The sequence below is a fragment of the Bidens hawaiensis genome, unplaced genomic scaffold (assembly GCF_021521415.1).
Source record: "Bidens hawaiensis isolate Kalapana, Puna unplaced genomic scaffold, B.hawaiensis_p1.1 tig00055029_1, whole genome shotgun sequence".
Lineage (NCBI taxonomy): Eukaryota > Viridiplantae > Streptophyta > Magnoliopsida > Asterales > Asteraceae > Bidens > Bidens hawaiensis.
The window spans coordinates 73,099-78,704 of record NW_027499935.1 but is presented as its reverse complement, the minus strand read 5'-3'; the positions used below and the strand labels follow the sequence as shown (position 1 = coordinate 78,704).

Here is a 5,606-nt window from a genome sequence, read left to right as displayed (position 1 = left end):
TTGAGCCATTGATTTAAATTGATGTTCTTCGATTGAATTGAATCGAAACACAGAGAATGAATGAAGAATTGCAGCGAGCGTTTGAGATTTGTAAATGCGACGAGTGAGATTATTATTCGATCGTGAATCAAGAATTAGGAGGATTATGAATGAATGAATGATAAAACAAACCCTAATAACCCCACCCTTATATACATTTCGTTTCTGGATTATTATTATGTTTATTATTATTATTATTATTATTATTAATATTATATCCATCTTTTATTATTTTTCTTATTCCAGTTTTCTACCATTTTATGTGCGGGTTTTGTGCACCCTTCGATTATGTTATCAGCCTCATCCGAAATAAGCAATCGGTTCGGTTAAACACCAAATCGATCGACTCGTTGCCCTGGCACATGTTAAATATGTTAATGTACCCGTCGCATTGCCGCGTTGCACTAATAAGGGCCTGGTTGGTATGTGTTAAGTTTGTTTTCCCGCACATCTGCTCCATGAAACCCAAATTCGGTCGGTATTGGCTACGTCCGCTACCGTATTGTAACCAAACCTAAAAAATAAATACGTCAAATTCACATATTTATAAATAAAAAGTCCAAAAAAAAGTAGTAGCGTACACTTATATAGTGTATTATATATAAATACTAACATATTTAAAACAATGTTTATTGCTTAAAAAAATACTTTTTCTTAATATAAAAAACAGATGATTAAGACCCCGTCGCGCATAACGTTAGGGCAGTGTTTGAAGGGTCTCACGCGCTGAGGAGGCTTCTACGTCGGACTAGTGGGGGTTGCTCACTAGGGCCGGTCTTGTGTGCTTGGGGTGTTTAAATGGTTTTCTTTATGTTGAGGTTTGAAAGTTTATGATAGATACTTTTCTAATAGCATATAAATGATTTTAAAGAAGTTTTCTGAATAGTTATGATGGTAGATATTTAAAACAGATGAATAATTAATTATAAAAACAATTCTAGCAATACATAACAGAAACAAACCGGTTGAATATTGATGAAATCCTCAGTATCATCAATGTATTCCTTCAGCAGCATTTCCAGCTCATCAATGTTTTCAGTAGCAGTGCTGTATGAACTACTACTTCTAGTTGTACCCTCATGTCATGTCAGCATTCGAAAGTGTATGTATATAAGTGTATTATATTTAATAGATACAATTACACATACGGTGTATGGGGTTTGAATAAAGTAACACTTTTGAGCACTACGGTTTTAAAGTAACAAGTTTGGGTTCAGTTTTGTAAAGGGTTTAGGTATTATTCAGTTTTGTTGTCATTTTATATATTATATCATCCAGTTTTTTAAAACCTGTCCAATTGCGTGGACCAGTATGACCAATGGACTGGTAAGACACACATATATATCAAGAGTCAGAGAGCTAATGAGCAAGGCAATCCTCGCTCGACTCGGTCAAACCGAGAAAATTTCAAGCGAGCTTGTAACCTGACTAAAGACCATTTTTAAGAAGCATGTTTTGACATGTACCCATTTTTATCAAAACATGTTCTAACTCGAATCAAATTATCAAATTTTGTTAAACGATTCATTAGACCCAAACCTATCCTGACCCTTTACTCAGCCCGATCTGCCCACCCGTTTTACCGAGTATAATGTTGATGCTATCTTAATTTTATCTTTGATTCAAGTTCTTCATGGATCTGTAGCTTAAGCAGCTAGCTATTAACTTATGACAAGATTATTTGACAAATTTAACCCTTTTTTCATCTCACTACTCATGGAATTGTAGCTTGTGCACATTACCTTGAGGTTCTTAATGCTAAAACTAGGGAGGTCTAATTATTTAAGTTGTTTGTTTGTACTAAAACAATGAAATGTTTTAATTAATTTTTTTAGCAAATTTTAGAAGCCATATAGATTTTTGACACAGTTTTTTATTATAATTTGTACTTTTTCTGTTTTTGGTCATTTGATTTCTTTAGCATCTACCCGTTTTAACCCGAGCCTATACTGGTCAGACCCTGGTCTGACCAGTACCAAAGGGGACCTGTGTTAAATGGGCCTATCCTGGCCCGACCCGTCCATTTTGACAGGCCTAATTATATATAAAGTTAAGTGTTTCTAACAGCTCAATAATGAGGCGTGTCATTAAATCTCTTATCATAATAGCCTACTAACAAATTAAAACTCCAGATGACAAGTTTAAAGAAACATAAAAAACTATAGGCTGTTACTTGATGCTGACTCGCCATAGGATAACATAAGAGACTCCTGTTCTCCAGTATTACACTTCACTTTTCCATAATCAGACTGAAGCAAAGACGTCATGTGTGACACTCGAATCGTTTCCAGCTCTGAGGCTACTTCTTTCATTGTTGGCCTATCTTTTCCACACAAATTTAAGCATCGCATTGCTAGATTAGCTACTTCCATTAAGACATCTCTACCACCCTCTCTCACCATCTTTGCATCAAAAATAGACATTACGCATCCTTCTTCAAAAGCCAGTATAAAATGTGTGGCCAAGCTTCGGTTTCCACCATATCTACTTAAGCAAATCGGTTTTTCTCCTGTTAAAAGTTCAACCAACACAACTCCAAAACTATAAACATCACTTTTTTCAGTAAACTGACTAGATTGAAAGTACTCTGGATCCAAGTACCCAATCGTCCCTTGGACTAAGGTAGTTAGGTGAGTTTCACCTATTGACACAAATCTTGAAGTTCCAAAGTCGGATATTTTAGCTCTATACTTCTCATCCAAAAGTATATTAGTAGATTTAATGTCCCTATGGTAGATTGGAACTGAAGTTGCTGAATGCAAGTAAGAAAGTGCTCCTGCTACTTCTGTAGCTATTTGCAACCGCATATTTAAAGAAATGAAAACCTCAATACTCTCATCATGAATATGCGCATACAAGGTCCCGTTTGGAATGAACTCCGAAACTAGTATAGGAACATCGGTCTCTAAGCAAAATCCCAATAGTTTGACCACATTTCTATGGTTGACTTGTGAAAGAATGACCATCTCATTAATGAATAGCTTTAGTTGACTTTGGTCAACCGCCTTTGACTTCTTGACCGCTACAATCCTTCCGTCGGTCAGCATGCCTTTGTATACCGTGCCTTGGCCTCCTCGGCCAATAATTCTATTCTCGTTAAAGTAATCTGTTGCTTTTTCCAACTCATTGGATGTGAAAAGCTTAGTTCGATTAACTAAACCTTCATTACCCAATTCTTGTTGTTTTAGAAGTAGACCTCCATTGCGCTCAAAAAATCTTTTTTTCTGTCTTTTGTCTTTAGCTCTTTGTATTACTTTGAACAACACAAAGCCTATGGCTGTAAGAATTAATACCAGTAAACTTATGCCAACACCTAAAGATTAAAAACCAAGAAAGCTACAAATTAATATGCATATCTTAAAAAATTAAAACACAAAGTGTTCTTGAAGGAACTAGAAGATCAACCTTTAGAACTTTGATGGTCAACTGAGTTTTAAGTCCATAACTGAAGTGATTTTGTTCAAACTGAAAACATAAGTGGAATGATTTATTATTACCTAGAAAAATAGCACGAGATGATGATGATTTGGCGCCACCATTGTGAAAGTGATGATCACAAATAAAGGTCCTTACACCACCATACGATACCTTGTATCCACAAACGCCCCACGTTTTCATACACTTTGTGCATTCTTCAGAAACTAAAAGCACCCCAAAATAAGTAAGTAGCAAGTGCCATGCTTAAAACATCATACAAAAAAATAACTAAAACAACAAGCTTGGTTTTATAATGTGTGTGGTGCTCCAATGCGTTTTGATCCCGAAAGTGATGCGATGCGCTTGCTATTAAGAAGTTATTTTATAGATAATGTTTTAAACTGTTAACTTTTAAAAACTAAAATATAAGATATTCGCGTCAATTGATGGTCTAACTTGTTCAGATGCTCAAACTCATTGGTCTGTCAGACCCATTGCGCAATTTTAAAACGAAGATAAGAAGCAAAAATAGTACCTTTGCATCCACCAGATAGATAAGGGTTTCCTTCTTCCAATTCAGAAAAACATCTACACTTCCAAGTGTTGACTGAAGTCAACTCACTACCCCTTTTCAGCTCATGCCTGCTTAAATTATAACCACAGCCCACCTCACTAAAATCATCATCGGTCAACGTCCACCGAAGCACCATTGGGACCGACGAGCCATCACCAACAGACTGACCCGACAACAGATCATCAACGTACGAATTATCCGCCACCAAAAAGGCCGAAAGACACCGATCACCACTCGTCACATTCGCACTCACGCTGTACGCATCCACATAAAAAGGAACGTTTGTTTGGCAACAATTAACCCCATTGCAATAACTCCTCGTAAAACCCTGATCATTTTGCTTGGAGCATATCGTCGAACACCCGGTGAGCATGCTCCCATGAGTCGAAATCGCAGCCGTGCCGCACCCCTCAACGATGAACTTATTATGCGATTTCGAAAAGAGGAACGGTGTGTCAGTTACATCAACAATTTGACTACTGTTCCAAACAGATTCTGTACAATTTGAGGTCATTGGGACATCATTAACAGCATCAACAATAACCATCTGCGCATTTAAGTCCACACCCAACAATGGCATACTATTTAAAGCATATAAATAAGGTTTAGAGTTGGTGCAATTAACAGCATACCATTTGTTGAGAAAACAGTTGGATCCGATTCCAAAGGGGTATGGTATACTCACATTCCCGCATGTTTCTGTGCATCCGGGTTTGGAGTAAGTGGGAGTAGCTGCCACTGCCATTGTTAGTGGAATGGATGTTATTATTATTATTATTACAAGGAGAAGGAGAATGTGAAGTGGTTTCATTGTCATTGGTGGAATGGATCAACAAACTATTGTTGTTGTTTATGGTGGTGGTTATTATCAAGGGTATTTTGGGGATTAGTTAATTTAGGTGGGCCATAACGGAGACTAGGTGTTGTTGCTTGAGCTTTTTGCCAACCGTAATTTATGGCGTTTGATTTTTTTGGCGTGTATAGTAAGGATTTTCGGTGCAATATAATAATAATAATAATAATAATAATAATGTGTAAGCGAGCTAACAAGTTAGTTGAACTCGGATTAATAAAAGCTCGAAATGAGTCTTGTCTAGGAAGATTGTTTAGGCTCATCGAGCTTTACGAGTCTAGTGTAGTTTTAAGTTTTAACTCTTTTAGAATTATATATATTAATTTCACATTGCACAATCGAGCTTGAGCCAACTTTTGGCTCGTTTAAGATATTGCATACGAGTTCGAGCCGAGCTTAGATATTTTTTTTCAAAATATATAATAGTTAAAATGTATATAAATTACTTAATGAATAATGAAGAAACGTGGATCTACTCACTGGTAGCAGATCTACTTTCCTCGGGTGTGATTATACTATTTCACCGATGGTTCTTCTGGATCAGTGTTCTTCCACCTACAAAATGAACAGCGCCGTTACTTACCCCTCAGAAAGGGACAGAGGGGTCCTCTTTGGGGTAACCCTCCGGCGTGAGAATAAGTATGTGTAGGAGAAGATAATAATGTGAGAGTAAGGGAATTGGGAGAGTATTGCTTAATAGCTGAATACTGTATGTTACTCTGT

General features: G+C 36.7%; 1 pseudogene across 1 annotated transcript; it reads right to left on the bottom strand.

The window, feature by feature from the left end:
• Positions 1–2,198: 2,198 nt before the first annotated feature.
• Positions 2,199–4,841, bottom strand: LOC143600888 (wall-associated receptor kinase-like 2 pseudogene; annotated as a pseudogene). Its single transcript, XR_013147562.1, has 3 exons — positions 3,992–4,841; positions 3,537–3,680; positions 2,199–3,352 (listed from the first exon to the last, which is right to left on the bottom strand). The product of XR_013147562.1 is annotated as a wall-associated receptor kinase-like 2 pseudogene (transcript).
• Positions 4,842–5,606: the final 765 nt, after the last annotated feature.